General features: G+C 43.9%; 1 protein-coding gene across 2 annotated transcripts in view; it reads right to left on the reverse strand.

The window, feature by feature from the left end:
* SLC25A26 (solute carrier family 25 member 26) overlaps nucleotides 1-7,801 on the reverse strand; it is a 214,697-nt gene extending 206,896 nt beyond the window's left edge. Inside the window, exon 1 of one of the 2 annotated variants that reach the window (XM_023754039.1) lies at nucleotides 7,768-7,801. The gene's annotated coding sequence lies outside the window, so the exon portion shown is untranslated. The remainder of the gene's footprint in view (nucleotides 1-7,767) is intronic. The other variant, XM_023754038.1, reaches the window with a different exon arrangement.
* Nucleotides 7,802-25,507: the final 17,706 nt, after the last annotated feature.

A 25,507-nucleotide genomic window follows, 5' to 3' on the forward strand; every position in this document is an offset into this window, starting at 1 on the left:
CCCGTGGGCAGACCCGGGCTGCGGGGCAGCTGCGCGTCCGCCCGCAGTCACGCCCCCAACCCTCGAGAGCGGGGAGAGGGTGGGGGGGGTGATCGCTCGCACTCACGCCCCCAACCCGCTGGCAGACCGGGGCTGGCGAGTTGCCCGGGACCCGCATTCCCGCGGGCAGACCCGGGCTGGCGGGGTGGCTGCGGCGTCCGCCCCCAAACCGCTCCTGCTGGCAGACTGGGGCTGGCAGGTTGCCAGGGACCCGCATTCCCGCGGCAGACCGGGGCTGGCGGGGCGGCTGCAGTGTCTGCCTGCTGACATCCCCCAACAGGCTCTCCCGCCAGGAATCGGGGCTGGTGCGGCAACCACAGTGGTGGCCAGAAGTCATGCCCCCAACTGGCCCTCCTGGGGGAGATCCAGGCTGGCTGCAATTCACCACCAGTCATGCCCCCAACCGGCCCTCCAGTGTTTGACCCAGGCTTCCGGGGACGGTGTGACCTGTCACCCCAGCTTCCTCATCACAGCTGAGGAAAGTGACAGCAGGGAAGAGGAAGTCCCACCCCCACAGACTCAGCCAGAATCAGCCGTTAGTCACACAGCTCTCAGTGGCCTGACCAGCAAGACTCTCATTCTCCTGCATCTCAGACGGTGTCCGTAGACAGGTAGGACAATGTCCAAAGATAAACGGTTGATACAAGGTAGCTCTGTAGCCGAAAAGTGCCGGCGTTATCGACAGAAAATGTCTGCAGAGCAACGTGCGTCTGATCTTGAAAGAAGGTGGCGTCTGCAACAGAATGTGTCTGAAGAACATCTACTGGAAAAACGTCGCTCTGAAGCCGAAAGACTGAGGTGTCATCGACAGAAAATGTCTAAAGACCAACGTGCCTTTGAAAGGGAAAGAAGGCGGTGGCGACGACAAAATATATCTAGAGAACAGTCATCAACAAGTATTACCAATACCGGTAGGAACTGCCTTCTCAGCAAAAATGGAGTGCATGAGGATGCAATCCTCGAACATAGTTGTGGTGGAATGACAGTTCGATGTGAATTTTGCCTATCCCTAAATTTCTCCGATGAAAAACCATCCGATGGGAAATTTACTCGATGTTGTAGCAAAGGGAAAGTCTGTCCAAGTGATATACATTTTCCAGAATACCCGGCATATTTAAAAAGATTAATGACAAACGAAGATTCTGACAGTAAAAATTTCATGGAAAATATTCGATCCATAAATAGTTCTTTTGCTTTTGCTTCCATGGGTGCTAATATTGCATCGCCATCAGGATATGGGCCATACTGTTTTAGAATACACGGACAAGTTTATCACCGTACCGGAACTTTACACCCTTCAGATGGTGTTTCTCGGAAGTTTGCTCAACTCTATATTTTGGATACAGCTGAAGCTACAAGTAAAAGACCAGCAATGCCAGAAAACCAGGGCTGCTCAGAAAGACTCATGATCAACATCAACAACCTCATGCACAAAATCAATGAATTAACAAAAATCATACAAGATGCTACATGAGGTAGAAAAGGAAGCCCAATCTGAAGCAGCAGCAAAAGGTATTGCTCCCACAGAAGTAACAATGGCAATTAAATACAATCGTAACAGTGACCCAGGTAGATATAATTCTCCCCGTGTAACTGAGGTTGCTGTCATATTCAGAAACGAAGATGGAGAACCTCCTTTTGAAAGGGACTTGCTCATTCATTGTAAACCAGATCCTAATAATCCAAGTGCCACTAAAATGAAACAAATCAATATCCTGTTTCCTACATTAGATGCAATGACATATCCTATTCTTTTCCCACATGGTGAAAAAGGCTGGGGAACAGATATTGCATTAAGACTCAGAGACAACAGTGTAGTCGACAATAATATTAGACAAAATATAAGGACACGAGTCACCCAAATGCAGTATTATGGATTTCATCTGTCTGTGAGGGACACGTTCAATCCTATTTTAAATGCAGGAAAATTAACTCAACAGTTTATTGTGGATTCGTATTCAAAAATGGAGGCCAATCGGATAAACTTCATCAAAACAAACCAATCTAAGTTGAGAGTTGAAAAATATAGTGGCTTGATGGATTATCTCAAATCTAGATCTGAAAATGACAATGTGCCGATTGGTAAAATGATAATACTTCCGTCATCTTTTGAGGGTAGTCCCAGAAATATGCAGCAGCAATATCAGGATGCTATGGCAATCGTAATAAAGTATGGTAAGCCCGATTTATTTATAACCATGACATGTAACCCCAAATGGGCAGATATTACAAACAATTTACAACGCTGGCAAAAAGTTGAAAACAGACCTGACTTGGTAGCCAGAGTTTTTAATATTAAGCTGAACGCTCTTTTAAATGATATATGTAAATTCAATTTATTTGGCAAAGTAATAGCTAAGATTCATGTCATTGAATTTCAGAAACGCGGACTGCCTCATGCTCACATATTATTAATATTAGATAATGAGTCCAAATTACGTTCAGAAGATGACATTGACCGTATAGTTAAGGCAGAAATTCCAGATGAGAACCAGTGTCCTCGACTTTTTCAAATTGTAAAAACAAATATGGTACATGGACCATGTGGAATGCAAAATCCAAGTAGTCCATGTATGGAAAATGGAAAATGTTCAAAGGGATATCCAAAAGAATTTCAAAATGCGACCATTGGAAATATTGATGGATATCCCAAATACAAACGAAGACCTGGTAGCACCATTTCTATTGGAAATAAAATTGTGGATAATACTTGGATTGTCCCTTATAACCTATATTTGTGCCTCAAGTATAACTGTCATATAAATGTTGAAGTCTGTGCATCAATTAGAAGTGTCAAGTATCTATTTAAATACATCTATAAAGGGCACGACTGTGCAAATATTCAAATTTCTGAGAAAAATATTATCAATCATGACGAAGTACAGGACTTCATTGACTCCAGGTATGTGAGCGCTCCTGAGCCTGTTTGGAGACTTTTTGGAATGCGAATGCATGACCAATCTCATGCAATCACAAGATTAGCTATTCATTTGCCAAATGATCAGAATTTATATTTTCATGCAGATGATTTTGCTGAAGTTTTAGATAGGGCTAAAAGGCATAACTCAACTTTGATGGCTTGGTTCTTATTGAATAGAGAAGACTCTGAGGCACGTAATTATTATTATTGGGAGATCCCACAGCATTATGTGTTTACTAATTCTTTGTGGACAAAACGCCGAAAGGGGGGGAATAAAGTATTAGGTAGACTGTTCACTGTGAGCTTTAGAGAACCAGAATGATATTACCTTAGACTTTTGCTTCTGCATGTAAAAGGTGCGGTAAGTTTTGAGGATCTGCAAACTGTAGGAGGTGTAACTTATGATACATTTCGTGAAGCTGCTAAACACCGGGGATTATTACTTGATGACACTATTTGGAAAGATACGATTGACGATGCAATCATCCTTAATATGCCCAAACAACTACGGCAACTTTTTGCATATATATGTGTGTTTGGATATCCTTCTGCTGCAGACAAATTATGGGAAGAGAATAAATCTCATTTTATTGAAGATTTCTGTTGGAAATTACACCGAAGAGAAGGTGCCTGTGTAAACTGTGAAACACACGCCCTTAACGAAGTTCAAGAGGTATTCACATTGCATGGAATGAAATGTTCACATTTCAAACTTCCGGACTATCCTTTATTAACTAATGCAAATACATGTGATCAATTGCACGAGCAACAAAGGGCAGAGGTTTTGATAAATTCTCTGAATGATGAACAGTTGGCAGCCTTTCAGACTATAACTTCAGCCATGGAAGATCAAACTGTACACCCCAAATGCTTTTTCTTGGATGGTCCAGGTGGTAGTGGAAAAACATATCTGTATAAAGTTTTAACACATTATATTAGAGGTCGTGGTGGTACTGTTTTACCCACAGCATCTACAGGAATTGCTGCAAATTTACTTCTTGGTGGAAGAACCTTTCATTCCCAATATAAATTACTGATTCCATTAAATGAAACTTCAATTTCTAGACTCGATATAAAGAGTGAAGTTGCTAAAATCATTAAAAAGGCCCAACTTCTTATTATTGATGAATGCACCATGGCATCCAGTCATGCTATAAATGCCATAGACAGATTACTAAGAGAAATTATGAATTTGGATGTTGCATTTGGTGGGAAAGTTCTCCTTCTCGGAGGGGATTTTCGACAATGTCTCAGTATTGTATCGCATGCTATGCGATCGGCCATAGTACAAACGAGTTTAAAGTACTGCAATGTTTGGGGATGTTTCAGAAAGTTGTCTCTTACAACAAATATGAGAGCAGAGGATTCTGCTTATAGTGAATGGTTAGTAAGACTTGGGGATGGCAAACTTGATAGCAGTTTTCATTTAGGAACGGATATTATTGAATCCCCCGTGAAATGATTTGTAACGGATCTATTATTGAAGCCACCTTTGGAAATAGTATATCTATAGATAATATTAAAAATATATCTAAACGTGCAATTCTTTGTCCAAAAAATGAGCATGTTCAAAAATTAAATGAGGAAATTTTGGATATACTCGATGGAGATTTTCACACATATTTGAGTGATGATTCCATTGACTCCACAGATGATGCTGAAAAGGAAAATTTTCCCATCGAATTTCTGAATAGTATGACTCCTTCGGGAATGCCATGTCATAAATTAAAATTGAAAGTGGGTGCAATCATCATGCTATTGAGAAATCTCAATAGTAAATGGGGTCTTTGTAATGGTACCAGATTTATTATCAAAAGATTACTACCTAACATTATAGAAGCTGAAGTATTAACAAGATCTGCAGAGGGTGAGGTTGTTCTGATTCCAAGAATTTATTTGTCCCCATCTGACACTGGCCTCCCATTTAAATTGATTCGACGACAGTTTCCCGTGATGCCAGCATTTGCGATGACTATTAATAAATCACAAGGACAAACTCTAGACAGAGTAGGAATATTCCTACCTGAACCCGTTTTCGCACATGGTCAATTATATGTTGCTTTCTCTCGAGTTCGAAGAGCGTGTGATGTTAAAGTTAAAGTTGTAAATACTTTATCCCAAGGGAAATTAGTCAAGCACTCTGAAAGTGTTTTTACTCTTAATGTGGTATACAGGGAGATATTAGAATAAGTTTACTTTATCAGTCATTGTTTGCATCACTGTTGCTTTTACATCATGAGTTTGTTGTTATTTCATTTTATTACTGTTTATTTATTAATAAAATTATGTATTATTTTCATATACATTGTACTCATTTCCTTTTATATCTCACACTTTTATTATAGAGAAAGGGCAAATAGCAATATTAAAATATTTCCTCTAATTAATTCCCTTTCAATGTGCACGAATTTCATGCACCAGGCCACTAGTGTATATATATATATATATTCAACAATTGAATCTAAAAACAAGCAGAACAGAAACAGACTCATAGATACAGAGAATGTTTTGATGGTTGCCAGTCGTGAGGGGGGTTAGGGAGATGAGTGAAAAAGGTGAAGGGATTAAGAAGTACAAATTGCCCTAACCAGTTTGGCTCAGTGGATAGAGTGTTGGCCTATGGACTGAAAAGTCCCAGGTTTGATTCCGGTCAAGGGCATGTACCTTGGTTGCAGGCACATCCCCATTAGGAGGTGTGCAGGAGGCAGCTGACAATGTTTCTCTCTCATCAATGTTTCTAACTCTCTATCCCTCTCCCTTCCTCTCTGTAAAAAAAATCAATAACATATTAAAAAAAAAAGAAATACAAATTGGTTGTTACAGATTAGTCATGGGGATGTGAAGTACAGCATAGGGGATATAGACAATAATCTATATATATAAAAGGCTAAGTGTCCATCGGTCCTACCGGTAGCTATGACACACACTGACCACCAGGGGGCAGATGCTCAATTCAGGAGCTGCCATGATGCACACTGGCTATTTAAAAATAAACGGCACCACAGACCTGGCACCAACAAACCAACACTCGGCTTCCTCCAAGTGGGACACAGGGCCTGCCACCACCCCAGAGCAACACTTACCAAATCGCAGCCAATGCTGCTGAGACCCCATGGTGCAAAATGCGGCCCACAGCCCAGCCCAGCCGAGAAACAGTCACTGTGGGTGCCAGGTATTGACGTCATGTAGCAACGCCCAGCTTCTTCTCCCTAGCGACTAGCCTCCTTGGAGTTTCTTCAGCCCAGGAACACGACTTGCTTTATAGCCATGTGCAAACATTTTACACTTTAACCAAATGTTTGTGAAGCATTTTTCTGTGCCTTCTCTCATTTGATCCTCACAGAAGTCCTGGAGTAGGTAGATAGGAGACTCGGTAGAATCCTATTTTCTTTTCATTAGCCAGAAAATGGAGATTTAGAAAGTTTAGATACTTGACCAGACTGAAAAGAAGTAAGAAATGGTGGACTTTGAAAATGACTTCAGGTATTCTCACTGCGCAGAATATAGTCAAACACTGCTGCAGTTAAATATTTTACCCTTTGTTCTCCCCGCATGATCTACAATAATAATCTGCTTCATGTTGATATTTACTGCTGTGTTGCTGACAGTTACATGAAAGAGAAGTTGGGGTGCTTCACTGGGCTGGAAAAAGTTTAGCTAAATCAGAAAGCAGGTCCAATTAAGCAAGTTTATTCTATATCTATAAAAGGCTAAGTTGACTAGCACATGCATGATACATATAAAGCTCTTGCTGGCGCCAATTGCATGCGTGTGTTTCAATCTGTCATTGTCGATCATGAATTTGGTTGACACTTCTATTATAGAGAAAGGGTGAACAGCGATAGTAAAATATTTCTTTTAATTAATTTCCTTTCAATGTGCACGAATCCATGCACCAGGACACTAGTATTCTAATAACTATGTATGGTGTGAGACGGGTGTGAGATTTTTTGGAAAGATCACTTAGTAAATGATGTAATGTCTAATCACTGGGTTATACACCTGAAATTAATGTAATAATGTATGTCAACTGCAATTGAAAAATAAAATTTATTTAAAAATGCAAAGAGAGAGAGAGAGAGAGCCCAAATCTTACTCTGTTCTCTTGGCCTCAGTTCAGCCTCCTTTACTTCAGTGTTCCCAGAAACCCACATTCTCCATACATCCCGGTAGACCGCCGTTGGCCTGTGCTGACATCATAGTGTCCTTCTTAGCATTTACCAGTGTCTCATATTGTACTTCACACACACCACCTCCAGCTATCCTTCAGCTGAGCTTTGCTAAGATACTAGGCATTCTCAGCTGAAGCAGAATAAATTTTGCACATTAAGCAAAATGTAGGACCCACGTGGAAAGTACCTGTCAGGAAGCTGCTTAATGGGTATGGGGTTTTATTTTTGGGTGATGAGAACTGTTGCACCTGGATAGAGATGGTGGTTGTGCAACATTCTGAATGTACTAAATGCTGCTGAATTGTTTACTTTAAATGGTTAATGTTATGTTGCAAAATAATTAATTTTATGTTATGTAAACTTTACCTCGACTTTTTAAAAAATATATTTTTATTGATTTCAGAGAGGAAGAGAGAGGGAGAGAGAGATAGAAACATCAATGATGAGAGAGAATCATTGATCAGCTGCCTCCTGCATGACCTCTACTGGGGATGGAGCCCTCAACCCAGCCATATGCCCTGAATGGGAATTGAACCGTGACCTCCTGGTTCATAGGTCGATGCTCAACCACTGAGCCAAACCGGCTAGGGCAACCTCAACTTTTAAAAAATAAGTATGTGTTGAATGAATACTTACTTAGACCTTGTTTCAGAACTCTTCCCACAGCCAAGTGCTGAGTGCTTTTCATCCAGCCCAGCAAGCACTTCAACAACTTCAGTCCAGTTTCCGAGTCTGTGTGAAGATGAGAGCACATTCAACCATTATTTGGAAAAACATTTCAAATATTTGCCTCCATCAAACTGTCACAGGACATTGTTATCAGCATAAGGCCAACCCTAGAACTAAGTTTTTGTTTGTTTGTCTTATGCTATTTTACAATAAAATTTGAGATTATTTAGATGTATATGCAATTATAAAAAATTATAGAGGGATCCTGTGTCACCCAACCATCATAATGGTCACATCTTGAAAAACTATAGAATAAAATCATAGCCAGGAAATTGACATTGATATCATCTATCTCATTCACATTTCAGCGGTTTTATATGTACGAATTTGCGTGTGTGAGTGTGTGTCCTGTTTCTATATTGAAGTGTAACAATAATTCCTTTTAGTACATAGTCTGTTGACTAGTGAGAAATTCCAGAAGGATGGTGGCACCACCAGAGTAACACAGTAAATGGCCCAAGTGCAGCTTAAAAGAAAGAGATGTTTCTAAAGTTGTAAGCAGCCTGGAACCTGTCAGTTAACCATTACTTTTACGTTCACTTGACCCTTTCAGTGTGGTGTTGTCAGATTGGCTGCCACGCATTTTGTTTAATACAACACGCTGAAGGATATGATACAATAAGACTTTCTTCTGTCATTTGAGAAAATGGGAAACTTGAGATTTGATAGCATTGAAAGGTACCTGTAAGATTGTGTTTACTTACAAAGAACACGTGCTAGTTCAGCCTCCTAATAAATTTAGCTTCAGACTTGAGGACATTGTTCAGTGTTTAGTGGGGTCCATCTCATATGGTAAGTGAATTCATTTGAAGGTTCTAGGGACTGCTCTTTTCTACATTGCATTCATTGAAGGATTAAGCATCTCTTACCTATTTGGCCTCCATCCCACCATCTGCTGCGAATAGCATGTAGATTTTAGTCTTAGTCTAGCTGTTTTGGTAGCGCTATCCACAAACTCCCTCATCTCCCCTCACACCCACCGCCCCCCCTCACACACACACACAGAATTGCACATGATTCAGTCAACACCTTCCATTCTAGACACAATGATTGGTTCAGAACGTGCACATGTCTGAACGTAGCCAAAGAGATGTAATCCCTGATCTTTTGCTGGGATGATTAGGGCAAAGACTCTCTTTCACTGGGCTTGAATGTGTTCATGCGTAGACAGAGCATCCGTGAGCACCGGCAGAGACAGCGTGCTGTACATGAAGCCAGCAAGGACGAAAGAGACCTGCCAACCCTACCTGAGTATTGTTGAAGAAAAGACAACGGCCCCAAAACGGAGTCACGGGTGCTAAGCCCATGACTTACTAGCTAACCCAACTGCAGTTTTAGCTCCTCCCGGAAATGTCACCTTCAGCCAGTCAAGCTGGATTTACCTGGTGAGCACTGGTGAGGTCATCAGCCTGCCCAGCCCCTGCCTGAAACAACCCACCCTGGCCCAGAAACTTCCCTTTTCCACCCTCTTCACTGTAGACACGTCCTGGGAGCGCGTTCTTACTGCTGGATGGGATGCTGTGCGATCCAGGAATTGTAGAATAAAGCCCCGCTGAATTCTGTTCGTTTGTTTAACAGCTTCTAGAACCAGCTATACCTGAAGCTCTAAACTTTTGTTACACGAACCATTAAGATAATAACCTACCTTTTTATGTGTGTTTAAATACACATTAACTGATTTTACTTTATTACTATTATATCTTTTGTCACTAGCAACTCAGTGAGAAGGATGAGTGGCAAATAACTTTTATTAGATTGACTCAATCCTTAAGTTAATTTAGTATTTGTCCTCTCATCGTTCAACAATCCCCTTATTGTGTCATCTGTCTGCATTACCGCCCGCAATAATTTGCCTGACCCACAGCTTTGGTGCTTGGTGTAAAAGAAGTAAATGAGTGGCACTGGGAGTACATTAGTGCTTCTGACCCTACACTGTCATTTTTTAGCCAGATTATGCATGTGTGGCACGGCAGCTGACCATCTGGCCTGCTTATGTAAGTTCTGTACTGAAATGGCCCAGGCCTCATTGTTTATTTATGTGATGCAGGCGGCCTCTCTCTAGATCCTAACTCAATCTTCAGTCCCTGTTTTGTAGGCTAGGAGCTCTAATGACGGCAAGAGAAATGTGTGCTGCTTCAGATGGCGCGATTAAAAGAAAATTGTTCCCAAAGAAATTCTTATCTCCTGGTGGGGGGAGCTAAGTCAGTATAAATGATGGAGAAGGAAATTACAAATGTGTCTTGTTTTCTCCTTATTGGAGGCATTGTTTTATCACAACTGTCAAGTCAAGCATACACCTATTTTGAAAAGCTTTTTACAGCTTTGAATTAAGCACAAATGGAGAAATAAGAGGCTGCATAATTACAGGAGCTAATGGAGCTCTGCTTTACAAGGCAAAGGCAGGGTTTTGCTGTTACTTTTTTATTCACAAGTGGCACCGGCAAGGGGGTGAGGCGTGGCAAAGACGCTAGAAAAGGAGAGAAAAGCAACAGCAAAATGCAGTTAAGAGAAACAACCAACAAGATCACCAGAGGCCTAGCAGGAGACTAAGAATCTTGCAAAGGAAAGCTGAGCCCTTTCTAATTGTGTTCCCGGAGGCAGAGAATAAGAGAAAGGGACAGGGAAGGGGTGGGGGCCTCAGATTCTAACCTGTTTCAACTGAATAAGCACAATCAGTCAATCCATCAATGTTGATGTAATCTTTGATGTTAAAAAATTTCATTAAGCTGGCTGTTTCTCTTTTCTCTCCATCACAGGTGATTTCAATGGACTGGGCTCCTGCTTAGTCATGGCTCCTGTTCATCACCCAGTGGATGTGTTTGAGAGGCCAGCAGAGGGAGCCCAAGATTATGGGTGGGTTCCAAGTTTAGCCAAGGCAACCATCTTCCCTATTCAGGACTCCACAATCCAACTTGTGACCACGAAGCTCTTTCTCTTCCCACCTCCCTTTATCTCCCTCTTTTCCCCTAGCATCTCCCCAAAACAGCCATGATCCCCAACCCCAAATAGTCTGTGTGGTCCCACCTTTTACCAAAGAGTTCACAGGTTGACATTCTGATGGTAGATCCCCCGATGGATGGAAAAGAAAGGCCTCAGTGTGGGTCTAACATTAAAAATCATGTTGAATGGAAGAGTGTCAAACGTCAACTCAAATAGCCTATGATCTGCCCTGGCCGGTGTGGCTCAGTTGGTTGAGTGTCCTCCTGTGCACCAAGAGGTTGCAAGTTCGATTCCTGGTGAGGGCACATGCCCCGGTTGTGGGCTCAATTCCCAGTAGGGGGCCTGCAGGAGGCAGCCAATCTATGTTTCTCTTCTCTCTCACATTGATATTTCCCTCTCTCTTTCTCTCCTTTCCTCTCTCTCTAAAATCCATTTAAAAAAACATCTTTTTAAAACAAAGCCTATGATCTACTGTTAAGTGAAAATTACAGATTACAAAACTGGCAATGATAGCATCTCAGTTGTGTAAAGATTTTTTTTTTATTATAGAAAAAAATAGAAGTTTGTCAAATTAAGAGTGGTTGATTTTGAGGTGTGATGTGTATATAGGGGTATTTCAGGAATTCTTTTCTTGCTTCATTATGTATTTATAACTTTCATATGTATAGTGTATGCAGTCAATGTATATAGCTTTGATAATCACAGGGAAAAATACAAGATTATACATGTTTGTGTATGTTTCATGTGTTCTTATACAATACTCTCTGCTTTATAACACCATAGGAATGTTCATGTGACCGTACTAAGGAGCAACACAGAAGGAAATAAAGAAAATGAGCTCTTATTAAGCCCAATGTGCTAAGGACTGCATTAGAAGCTAAGGAATGAGAAGACAGATCAGTTACACTCCATGACCTCGGGAAGCCTATCTAGTATAGTCATCTGCACCATCTCATTTCCTTGTCACACTGGCTCTGTGAAGTAGATGGCACGGTCACGCCGTGCTTAATGATGGGATACGGTCTGCATCGTTAGACAATTTTGTTCTGTGTGAACAGCTTAGGGTCCACTTCCAGAAGCCTAAATGGGGTAGCCCACTACTCTGATCGTATGGGCACTCCTGTTGCACGGCTGGTAGAGCAGAAAGCTGTTTACACCAGCATCACCACAGACACGTGAGCAATGCCTCGCGCTGTGACTGCTATGTCACTGGGTGGTAGGAATTTTTCAGCTGCATTACTATCTTATGGGACCACTGTCGTATATGTGGTTCCTCGTTGACCACATGTCATTATGTGGTGCTGACTACAGTAGCTTCAGTTTGACAGGCAGGTTCCTGTGACCCAGGGCCACTTAACTATTGCATGGCTGACTGGATCTTCACCTCCAAAGACACTCCTCCTTCCCAAATTGGAGTCATCATAAAGGCATAATTTCCTAGCTTATAACTATTACCTGAGTTATTTGCTTCTTTTTTATTTCAACCTATTTTTTTAAAAAATTATTTTAAAAGATGTTTTATGTTACTAATGTAAATGCAAAACAGAATATGTCCCATAAATAAAAGATAGCCATAAATAAGCACAATAAAAACAAATAATGTACACTGACCCTTCTGGGAGGCTCTGAAGCTCTCTCTCTCTCTCTCTTTTAAGAATATATTTTATTGATTTCAGAGAGGAAGGGAGAGGGAGAGAGAGAAACATCAATGATGAGAGAGAATCCTGCAACTCAGGCATGCGCCCTTGACCATACTCGAACCCCGGGACCCTTCAGTCGGCAGGCTGACAGTCTATCCACCGAGCCAAACCAGCCAGGGCTGAAGCTCTCTTTGCCATAAAGAGGGGAGTAGCAAGTCTGAGAGAGATGGTCAAGACACACTGCCCCCTCACTGAGGCTTTCTCCTGGACATCACCAGAGGGTCAGAACAAGTACTAAAAGGGAGTAGCTTGCGGAAACCGGTTTGGCTCAGTGGATAGAGCGTCGGCCTGTGGACTGAAGGGCCCCAGGTTCGATTCCGGTCAAGGGCGTGTGCCTGGGTTGCGGGCACATCCCCAGTGGGAGATGTGCAGGAGGCAGCTGATCGATGTTTCTCTCTCATCGATGTTTCTAACTATCTCTCTCCCTTCCTCTCTGTAAAAAATCAATAAAATATATTTAAAAAATAAATAAAAGGGAGTAGCTTGTTGCAGACCTTCATTGATACCAACATGGCTTTAAGAAATATGGCATTTGATGCAAAGCCAATAAAAATATCCCAGCCAGAGAGGAACAGAGAAACCTAGCAGTTAGAAAGACAAGCCTGAGTTCAAAGACTATGTAAATCAAATTTCACTACCATGAATCTCAAGATCATGAGAGTATCTATTTTTTATAACAAATAAATATTCTGAAACATCAGCATTAACTGGAACATGAAACTAACAGAAATTTTTGAAAGAATAAAAATGTATGTCTCATGTTTGAGAGGGCATTCCATGAGAAGAGAGTGCATTGCAATAGAAAGAACATACATTTAGGAACTGAATAGACGTGTATTCAGATCCACTCAGCAATTTATTACACATATACCCGAGCTTCTCTGAGCATTTTGTTTCCATCTATAAGCCTGGGAGAGGGGTGGATGGTTTTCTCTCATGCAAAGGTCATTTGCATAATTTCTCAGGTTAAAGGATAATTTTCCCCAAAAGGTAAAATCGTGGTTCTTATATAATGATGAGTACCTATTGAATATCTTATTTAACTTATTACTAGTGAAATGTTACAACTCATTCAAAGGAGAATTCAAAGAAGAGAGACAGAGATAGATGGGAGGGCTGAAATAAATTTACAATGGACAAAAACTGTCTTCTTCCACGTGGGAGAGGGAAATTCATTGACCATCCACAGGACAGACTTTCTCTGAATATCTGTAGACAAACTTACTTACATTACTCTAGTTTTCTCAGCAACTTCTGAACTATTGTGGTCAATACAGAAATGTATAGTAAAACAGTTTTCAAGTTAATTTTTATTTCAAGACTTGTGAATAGCTGAGTGAGAGACAAAGATGCGTATTACTATAGAACTACATGCCCCCCAGAGACCCGTGCTCCACCGAAAAATATCCAGTCATCCCTTTTGTTTTTTCCAAAGTCTTATTGTTCCTCGTATTTATAGTAAGACCTGATCGGCAGAAGTTAACGCTATTTTTGAAAATAACGGATTTATAATACAAAGTAAATCAACTAGAAAAAAATCGTTCTCCTTTAAAATGTCACCAGTGGAGCTCCAGTGGCGCAATCGGTTAGCGCGCCGTACTTATAAAATGTCACCAGTGCTGATGATCCTGTAGTGAACAGCTTCCTCATGGAAAACATGGGACAGGAAGGTCTCTTCCATCTAAAAGCGTAGGATTTGATCATCTAGCCCAGTAGTTGGCAAACTGCGGCTCGCGAGCCACATGCGGCTCTTCAGCCCCTTGAGTGTGGCTCTTCCTAAGCCTTAGGAGTACCCTAATTAAGTTAATAACAATGTACCTACCTATATAGTTTAAGTTTAAAAAATTTGGCTCTCAAAAGAAATTTCAATCATTGTACTGTTGATATTTGGCTCTGTTGACTAATGAGTTTGCCGACCACTGAGCCAATTACAACGCTTTATTTCTATTTTACTAAAATCTAAGTTTCAAAAGGTTAGAGGTAAATTAAAAATTAGCCTGTAATAAAAATAAGTAATTTCTGAAATTAAAGCGTAAGTTAAGAAAAAAAAAATGAGTCGATAATAGAAAAAAAATTAAACTAATTTGCAGTAAAATTTGAATTATATAATCCCAGGTTTTTTCCTTATTTAAGAAATACTGACAAAGAATGACACTATCAAAGATGAAAGATGACAAAAGCTCTAACTCGATGTCCTGATCAATACAGAAATTTATGGTAAACAATTTCCAAGACTTTCAAAGTGGCCTACATAATGATTTTTAACTCATTCCTTTGCAAGTTCTCAAACAAAGAATGTCACTTTATACAGTAAAGAAGGTAATTCAAACTGCATTTTCTAAGCAATTAAGGTAGCTTGTGTTTGGAAGTTGATTTAATTTCATTAATTTCTTAATTTCCTTTTGTGCTCAGATTTCGAATGGAGCTCTCTAATCCTCTCAACATGTCTGCATGCCCCTACACTGGCTGGTTCGTGTTGTCCCTGGAGGGCCTTTCTCAGTGACAGACCAACAACTCAGTGATTCTCTCTCAACCATGTAAGCTGTCCAAGTCCTCCAATAAATTTAGCAAACAAAGCAAAGGAATCCAAATAACATTTCCTTCTATTCACAGAAACTTCAGCTTTTATGTGCAGTAATTAATGGCACTGTTTAACCAGGAATGACATTAGAAATGGGGCAGTTGTTATTTACCACAGCCATGTAATAAGGTGTCAAAGGTTATCACAACAGGATATCTGTGTCAAGTGGGAAGAGATACAGAGACAAAGTCAAGCTAGCTATCCCTGTTTTGTTTTCCCACGGGAGGGAAGTCTGCTAACATAGACTCTGAGCACCTAAAGCAGCAATGGGCACAATGGGCATTTTCAGGTTCTAGCCCTGCTTTCCTTTCTAATGTGGGTGACAGGCGCAAACATTGGAATATAACCATTCTAATTGAGTACCTGCAGTGTGTAATACTGTACTGGCATCTTCTCTTGGTCATGCTACCTGATGCATTTTCTTTCCCATCGTATAGAAAGAGGGTAGCTAGCTTCTAGAAGGGATCTGGTCACAGGAGTGGTGAGCCCGCGCTGATGGTTGTTTGGGGAGCGTGAATGTCGTCAGGGCCTCACTTTGACCACCTCCTCTACCTGTCCCATCTCCTGACCTTGCTTTCTCACAGATTCCTCTAGCACATTCTCGCTATGACTAACACTGTCATTTGGGGGCAGGCAGTTAGACAGAAATGAGCAGAGCAAGGACGATGGGGCAGGTACAGAAGGTCACCAGGCGGGAAAGCCCAGGGGCCTAGCAATGGACAATTAACTGTAGGGTGGGACCTCGCCCAGGATGACTTTTCCTCCCCAGCATGTGCTAGCCATGCGGTTTGCACCCCCTGACCTCTCCTCCCTAGAGATAGCATCTAGGCCTCAGTTGTATTTCAGCTCCAGGCCCAAATAAGCAACAAAACCAGCCACGGCTGACCTGACCTCAGGACGTATGACCCCTGCCCTGATGCAGGCCAATCAACCAGTGCCGACTACAACCCTGAATGGTCACACATGGAAAGCTGCTGAGTATTCTATAAAGATCTTTCCCTGGGACCTCCCCTAAGATCTCCGCCTTAAAACCCTCAGGAAGGAGGACCCACTGTGCTCTTCCTCCTGGGAGCAGGCCAGTGCCTTTCCCTTTCCCCTCCCCCTCTGCCTCTCTCCCCACCCCAGCCCCAGGCACATTCCCATTTGCTTCCTCACTTCCAAATTCCAAAGGCCCTTCCTTTGCCTCCATAACTTGTTTCCTAAGCCCATTTCTTCTAGGAATTACTGCTTCTAGCTCTGTGATGTACAAAGTAAATGTTCTCTTACAGTTTGGGTCTTTGCTCTGCATTCTCTCCTGGCCAGAACCCAAGTACCGAGGTTGCTGAACCCAGGTTTGGTCTGACCCCACCGGTCAGGCACCTGGTGATGTTCCACCGCCTACAATTTCAAATCTTCGTCTTTGTTGAAAAAGGCCCGGCTGTAGAGACCCACTCGCCCCTCTCTCTGGGTTTACAGGTGAAAGACATTGAAGCTTAGAGCGGGTTAGGTCACACGTGTACTAAATAGTCAATACATTTGAACCCAGGTTTTTCAGTTCCTACACCAGTGTTCTTTCTTCTCATGCATTGTCCCCTCACTGAAAGTCAATTTGTATTCCTTTTAAAACTGATTTTACATGCTCATTGTAACAATAATGCAAACTATGCATTATGTCTTTATTGATTTTGGAGGAAGTGGAAGGGAGAGGGAGATAAAAACATTGATGAGAGAGAAAATATGGGCTGCCTCCTACATGCTCCCACAGGGTACTGAGCCCTCATGTGCCCTGACGGGGAATCAAACAGGCCACTTCTTGGTGCATGGGATGATGCCCAACCCACTGAGCCACACTGGCCAGGGCTGAAGCACTGCATCTTTCAAGTGAGAGGGGAAAACAGTCTGACAACACTGCAACCTGACAGTGATATGCGATGGACGTTGTCTTAAACATTTCTATGTGAAGCATAAATCACAGGTAAATGTGACACGAGGCAGTACGTGATGGACACATGACATCCACGGCGTTCTCTGACATCTTCCCACCCTCCTCCCTCTGGACTCTCGAGAAAGTGGACTTGACCTCACCTGCTGATTTGGGTCTAACCAGGATTTCGAGGAGCCACAGTTGCCAACTTGCACAAAGGTGTTCCTGTCTGTGGCACATCTCAGATCCAGGGAAACGAACTATGGCATCAAAGCAGTGGGAGGAGCTGGCAGCAAGTTCTCGGCACGTGCTCCAGAGAAAGGAAACCGAGTGGCATCTGAACCCTTGACGTGGCCAGCAAACCTTCTCGATGTAACAGTCACATTTCCCCATAACACCTGGTTACAACCCACGAGCCCCTGAGAGCCACGCTGAGGCCTGTGTGACCTAGAACGTGGCCACAGACAGTTTGGCCCAGTGCCTCAGCCTCCTGAAGCCCAAGCATCGAGTGCTCACTGCGCATCTTCAATGAAACCTACGCTCACCAGACTGGCTTAGGGCTGAACAGAACTCCCTAGAACTTCTCCCTCTGTTATAAAATGCCTTCATCTGGTTACTTCCCTGGACTATTTTCTCTGGCTTTAGGCTTTTCCAGGCTTTGGAAAAACTCAAAACGCCCTCCCACCCTTCCATCCCATGATCATCTCATTATTGCTAAGGAACAACGTCAACTTTTGCTGTGTGTGAGGGAGAGGAGAGAAAAGATAGATAGATAGATAGATGATAGATAGATAGATAGATAGATAGATAGATAGATAGATAGATAAGCATTAGAAGGTGAAAGGCCCCATCACAGCTCTGAGAGAATGCTTAGGAAAAATAAGGGTGACTTATTCCACCTTTTGAAGCTGGATATTATAGAGCCAGGCAGACGCGCTTACACTGCGTTCTTGTCCCGGATTGAATGATAAACAACTAAGGATCCGTAAACTCGCTGTTGCCCTTGGCAAGGTGGCCTGTTTCCTCATCCAGAACCCAGCGGCGGAGCCACTTCCTCACAGGCGGCCTCCGACTCCCAGGCCGACGTGGAAGAGTGACTCTCACCGCTCCCCTCCTTGCGCTGCCTCGCACAGCTCCGTGGCTCCGTGGTGCTTCTGCAGGGGGGTCTTCTGCAGGGGGGTCTGTCTGTGTGCGTGGAGGGTGCCTGCACTCCTGTGACAGCTTCCAGAGAGCAGGTTCTTAGCTCACGGCAGCGGCTATTGCCAGTGGCTCACTGAGGGGCGCACTGAACTGCGTTCTCCTTCCCGCTAAAGAAAACAAACTAATCACAAAACTGCCCCGCTGCTTGGCTCCCGTGCTGCCAGGGGGCCAGGAGATGGGTAAGAAGATCCAAGCAGGAATGTTGGGTGGAATTTTCAGGAAAGCAGATCAGAGGGTGAGGAATCTTCTGGAACACGCATTTTCCCTTCCCGCCTGGAATGCAGGCACCGCTGGAGTGGGAGCAGCGAGCCTGGGACCCTAAGGAGAAGGTAGCAGCAGACAGGGTCCCTGGCGGCCCCTGGGAGTCACTGTGTGTGCACAGGGCTACCTGCGTCTAGACTTCTCATTATATGAGAAAAATAAAACCCATACTTGGTTTGAGCCATTGCTTTTGGTGTTTCTGTCATTTGCTGTAGCCGATACAGAGCAGCATTCCCAGCCCTTTGAGCAGTGCCCGGCACGCAGCAGACGTTCAGCACTGACGGAGAGAGGGGGGAGCCACGGGAGGCATTAGAAGACACCAATCATATTTTTATCTCTGGGGATTATAAATCAATTGACAAAGACAGGAAAAAAATAGAAAGGTCTATTTTGTAAATGCGCTTTGAGTCATTCATTTAATATTTATTGAACTCCTACCATGTACCAGACACCATGCCAGGTGGCGGAGGGAAAGCAACACACACCCAGCCAAGGTTCCTGCACTCACGGCGCCTCTATTCGTGAGTGAGGAAAGGCAATGAGCAAGATCTCCGTGTGTTAGAAGGCTGGCGGCAATTGGAAGAAGGTGATCTGAGGAGTCATCTGAGCACAGACCTGAGAGGGTGATGTGCAAATATCACAGGGAAGGGTGTTCTAGGCAGAGGGAACAGCAAATGCGTGGGCCTGAGCCTGGCCCAGGTGTCTCAGTTGGTTGGAGCATCATCCTGTTCACCAAAAGGTGGCAGGTTTGTTTCCAGGTCAGGGCACATACCTAGGTTATGGGTTCGATCCCTGGTTGGGACACATACAGGAGGCAACCGATCTATGTTTCTCTCTCTCTCTCTCTCTCTCTCTCTCTCTCTCTCTCTCAAAATAAATTTTTAAAAAATGCATGGACTTGTAGTGAACTCTCTCAGGGTCTCGCCCATATGCCTCAGTTACCATTTTAATGACAGCCTGAAGTCAAATTGTCAGCATCTTCATCCTTTTGCCTCCCTTCCCAGTGTCCTAGAGGCACATCCTTCACTTTCCAAATAAATGATTTACACTCAACTGCTTGTCTCCAAGTCTGCTCCTGAGGGAACAAACCGAGAAAGGCCCACGTTGGGCATGTAAAGAGGCCAGCATTTCTGTAGCGGCGGGGAGGAGGGGCAGGAGGGGGGAAAGGATGGTAAGAGAGGAAGTCAGAGAGTAACTAGGTTTCGGGGCACAAGGCCTGCAGGAGGCTCAGATTGGACACCAAGTGGGATGGGAAGCGAGCGCAGGTTTGCAGTGACACATTCTGACCTACGATGAATGCTCACTCTCGCTGCTGTGTTGAGAATAGTTTGAAAAGGGTGGTGATGTTGGAAGCGGGAAGACTTCTTAGGAAATTACAACTCATACAGGTAAGGGTGATGAGAGCTTGCGCCAGAGTGGTAGGTAGCCTATGGCTACTGAAGCCACGGAGAACTCTGCCTACACACGAAGCCAGCATGATCGCCCTGTCCCTCCTCATCTCAGATGAGCTCATCTTCCGGGGAGAGCAGCGAATCATGGTGCATTCTTTTATAAAGTATATTAAATATCAGTCAAATTCAGTATGTACTGTTCCAACAACATGCAGAAGGTCGTTGAAGTTACAGTTTTGAACAGAGATGACCAAGTAAACAGTTTTGCAAGGCAAAGCAACTACACCATGCGCCATCAGGAAGGCGTGCTCGTGTGTGCCAAAAGCATGCACTGAAATGTTCACAGGGCCCCAAACTGGACCTCCACATGCCCCGCGGTGGTGGGATGGGTAATGTTAGTATGTGCATACCATGGGATACATGGCAGTGAGATTGACTAAGCCATAAGCAATAACATATATAGACTCACAGACAACGTGCAGGAAAAGAAGCCAGATACAAAACATAATCCTACTTACAGGACCTTCAGGAACCGCAAACCTCATCTGTGCTGTTCTAAGTCAGGAGACTTCTTTCTGGGTGGGGCGTGGTAACTGGATTTGAGCGGGAGGGGAGTGCCCAGGTGCTGGGTACGTCCTATTTCTCGGGAGAAGTGCTGAGTTCCTGGGTATAGGCGCTTTAGGAAAATGAAAATTCGCTGAGCTGTACACCTTTGAGTTGTGCAATTTTCTGCAATATAGGATATATCGAAAAAGTTTAAAATTCTGAAGCTCTAGAACATTCACACACACATATAAGTGTGCATATGTAAGTGCAAAACTGCCCTTTGTTATTAGGCAAAAAAAAATGACAGCTGGATTTATCACAAAATTTTGTCTATTAAAATTTTATGCCAAGCAAAACAATAAACAGGTGATTTATTCTTTGCCTCCTGCGTGGAGTTGCAATCAGAAATAACATTGAGTAAGAAACAATTATTTTATCTTCATTTTCTTTCAAGGTTAATTCCCGTTAAACCTGCCCTCACCTGAAACACAGGCCCACCCTATGCACAGAAGTGCGCTCCTCCGACAGTGAGGCCTCCTGTGGGTGCAAACCCTGCAGGAACAGGGCAGGAGAAACCGCTGCTCTGCCGGGGAAGCCTGGAGCGCTCCCTGAGAAGTGTGGGGAGCGGAGTTCCAGCACCAGGACCAGAGTTCAGGGCCTGATACCAGGTGAAAGAGGGGGCTGAGCTAGAGGAGAGCCCATGCCCCGGTGGGATTCTGGTGCCTCTGAACACCAATGGAGTTGTCTCTTCTTATTTATGTGGCAATTTGCCAAACGTCCGGTCATCTCCCAGCTCCGTCACAGCCCTAGGGGCTGAGAGGACTGAAATCTCCAGGAATGCCAGCCCTCTCTTCCTGCACCTCATAGTAACCTCTTTTCTTTTCTCTCTTTTTAAAATATATGTTTATTGATTTCAGAGAGGAAGGGAGAGGGAGAAAGATAGAAACATCAATGAACGATGAGAGAGAATCATTGACCGGCTGCCTCCTGCATGCCCCACACTGGGGGCTGAGCCCACAACCCCGGCATATGCCCTGACCAGGAATTGAACTGTGACCTCCTGGTTCATAGGTGGATGCTCAACCACTGAGCCACGCCAGCTGGGCGGGACCCCTTTTCTTTGGCTCTTGCATGCCTGGCAGCAGGCGTCAGCCTCCATCTCTCCTCACTGCTGCATCAGCTCACCCACCCACTGAACACCATCAACAGCCACCTCCAGCTCCTCCAAAGGGATCCGAAGCCTCACCCAGGCCCCCCCCCCCCCCAACGTTCTCTACCCACAAGGTCAGGAGATAGAAGAGCAAGTGGTGTTTCACGTCCTTATGTTGTGGTGAACGATAACAATTTGATTCAAATGATGAATAACTGAAAGGAAATACATTGAATTTGTAGGTTTGGGGAAAGACTGAGAAACGTGTTAGCCTCTTGAGGATTGTGGAATAAGATCATGGAAATGAACCTTAGAGAACCATTGGGACAAGCCTTTAACGTTAAAGTGTGGCGATCCTGGTGCTCAGTTCTGGGTCCTGTCCTTGGTCCCCTGCTCTTCTCTAAGCACTCACTCCCTTAGCGACTGTTTTTCCGTTTCACAGCTTTAAACATCTATATGCCAATAACTCCCAGATTATACCTCTAGCCCAGACCTTTCTCCAGAAGTCCAGGCTCGCTTACTCAACTACCTCCCCAATTTCCTCTGTCGGATGTCTAATAGAAATGTTGAAATTAACGAGGCCAAAGCTGTGCTCCTGTTTCTCAACTCACTCCACCCTGGCCGGTTCCACAGGCGATCTTCCGTGTGTCAACAAATTTCCACCTCCTCTCACCAGCTGCTCCAGCCAAAAACCTTGGGTCCATCCTTGCCTGCTCGCTTTGTCTCCCTCCCTATATCCTATCCACCAGGAAATCCTGTTGGCTCTACCCCCAACATGGGGCCAGGTCTGTGTTCTTTTATGTGATGGTCAGTCGGCGGTGGCCACAAAAGGAGACTCGGGAGAGGCTGGAAAAACAAGGTTAGTGCAGTCACAGGTCCTAGGAGCACGAGGGCCAGTGAGGAGCACCAGGCCCTGCCAGGAGGCTGAAGACAGGAGGGAGGGGCACACTTAGAGGCTTTGAAAGGTGGGGAAGGGTAAACAGTTTGAATAATTTTTCAGGCTTCAAACTATACAGGTGGTCCCTCGTTGCCAGGTACCTGGCCGTGGGGCGTTAAGGCAGAGGAATATTGCCTCCTGAGCTGCAAGGGCCTGTTGGGCGAAGAGGTGTGGCTCTGGATCAGTTCACACCCAAGGCACACTGAGCCCTTTCCTATCTCAAAGAATTCATTACCCTAAGACAAGCATGTCAAACTCGCGGCCGGCGGGCCATGAGTTTGACATGCTTTCGAAACAAGCAATAGCTCTCCAACCAGAAAGGTGTGGGTTTTTTAATTAACTTTTTAAAAATTCTCATCAGATGATATGTTTTTATTGATTCTAGAGAGAGAGGAAGGGAGAGGGAGAGGAAGAGAGAGAAACATTGATTTGCTGCCTGCTATATCCACACTGACCAGGGATCGAACCCACAACCTAGGCATGTGCCGTGACCGGGAACTGAATACACAACCCTTCTGGGTATAGGGCAATGCTCCAACCAACTGCACCTCACTGGCCAGGACCAGAAAGGTGCTTTTTGTTTTTGTTGTTGTTGTTATTTTAATAGAAGATGTCAAACCATCATAGCCTACAGAAAGTAAGATTATATAAACAATAGAATCCAGAATCTAATCACTTCTAACACTTCCACTGACAATGCCCTGGTCCAAGTCATCATCAGCTCTCACCTGGATTAAGCCAGCACTCGCAGCCCCTGGAGGATGGTCGCCCCTCTCAGTTCGTGGGAACTGGGCAGGGCACAATAGCACCAACTGCGGTGACTTCAACAACGTTCACCTCTCACCCACTCGCCTGGCTGTGCATGTTCAAGTGCTTTGCCTTGCAGCACAGACTTCCCACTCATTCAACAAACATATCATGAGCACCCACCCATGCCATGCACTTTCCCTGCACTGTGGGCACAGCGGTGAGCAAGGCAGGAGAGGGGACTCACAAATATGCCCCTCCTAATCCAGTGACAAGCCTGGAGTTGGCAGTGACCAGGTCGACTCTTTCCCTATCCAAGTGTGACTCAAAATTATTTTAAATTCTTTCTTCTTGCTTTAAAATATTCAATCACTCTCCAAATGAATAGGAAAATACATGTAGAGAGAGTACAGGTTCTGGTACCAATTCCAGTGTTGGGGGACATTTGGCAATGACTGGAGACAAGTTTCATCCTTACAACAGGAGGGGAGGTGGCATTGGCATCTCGTGGGTAAGAGGCCAATGATGCTGCTGAGAATCAGACAACGCACAGGACAGCCCCCACCATAAAGGGTTAAACTGGCCCCCAATGTCAAGAACGTTGAGGTTGAAAAACCCTGGGCCAGAGCTAAGTGCCTTCTCTCCTTCCCCCAATGCCCTCCATCACACAACGGAGCTCTCATCCCTTCGATAAGCTTCTAAATTACGTAGTCATGCCGTTAGAAGCTTTGACAACTAGCGTTCACAGTCTGGGTCTCCGTTTCTGTAGGAGGCAATATGCTATGTCTGCCCCCCAATAGAGCGCACCATCTGATATTCACCTTCGTGTAGTCCTCTGCTCTTGAATCTACTAGTAAATGGCCCCATGACACAGTTGAACTGGTATAACGTACAAATGTGAAATTCTGCCTGATTCAGGCCTAACCTTTAGGAAGGCCCGGTGGTTCTGCTTCTCTAGCCTGCGGTGCCATGTAAGAATCCAGACACCTGGCTAAGGAACCAGATGGAGAAGTTTACGTGGAGAGGCCATGGGGGCTCTGCAATGGCAGGGAGGGACAGAGACATCAGACAAGTGGGCCTGTCGAGCCCCCAGATGTCATGGAGCAGACCTTCCCAACTGAGTCCAATCAGCTCACAAATTGTAAGAGATTTTTTAAAAAGGTTGTTGTTTAAACTACTAAGTTTTGAGGTAGTTTGTTATGTGACAATAGACAATTAAAACTGTTTCTTTATCTTTGAAATGAGAAGATGGGACAAGATCATGATATCTCAAATCCTTGAGCTAAACAAAATCTTATCTGGAAGCACAATATGTGTATGTCTGTTAAAAATGCTGTTTTTGTGGGGGTTTTTTGGATGCAGGTAAAAACAAACAAACAGTTGAAGTAATTAGACAATAATGGGTTCCCTTCCTCACATGGCAAGGAGTCTGGAGCCAGATGGTTGTTGGAATTAGTTCCGTGGCCTCATGGAGTCAATTCAGTTGCTGTGATTTCAGGCATTCATATCATGCCACATGGCCACAAGCTTACTGCTGCACAGTAGTGGCACACATGATGTTGCATTGATAGGAGGAGGAAGGAAGAAGGGGAAGGTCAACACCAGCCACATGTGTCCCTTTTTAATAAGGAAATCAATGCTTCACAAAACTTTAGCATCAAGGACTTCTCATTTTCATGGGCCAACACTGGGTCATGTGCCAACCATAGCTGCCAGCAAGACTGAGGGATAGAATTGTCCATGAATGAACATACTCGATAGCTTGAAGGTGGGCCCATTGCCACTACACACAACATCAAGGTGCAGGAAGGAAGAATTGGGGGATGAGGATGGAGCAATAAATCACCTGCTTGTGAAACAATGTGAAAAGCACAAAAACGGAGTTAATCAGACTGAATTAAGGGAGGAGGGGTACTATTCCTGTTCACTCAGCCTCCCCTTTCTTCGCTGTGGCCCCTACCAAAATGAGACGCCAAGGGGGCCTCCGAGAAGACAGCAGGACTTCGGACAGTCAAGTCTAAAAATCACTTGACTGTCCCCTGACAGACTTTCCTGCTCTTCCAATCTAGAATCTGTACAGTCAATTGATGTAGTTTCTTGAGGTATTAAGTTCCATACTTTCCTTTTTCTGTGGGATGAGCATCTTAAATCTTATCTGTTTCAAATGGTAAGAGTTCCCCTCGCCAGTACCATGAAATTTTATTCATTCATTCTCTTATCAAGCTCCGTTAGGAAACCCAGGCATCTCTCCTCCATGTAATAATCAATTAACATGCTAAAAATATTTTCAA

The sequence above is a fragment of the Myotis lucifugus genome, unplaced genomic scaffold, assembly GCF_000147115.1.
Source record: "Myotis lucifugus unplaced genomic scaffold, Myoluc2.0 scaffold_55, whole genome shotgun sequence".
NCBI lineage: Eukaryota > Metazoa > Chordata > Mammalia > Chiroptera > Vespertilionidae > Myotis > Myotis lucifugus.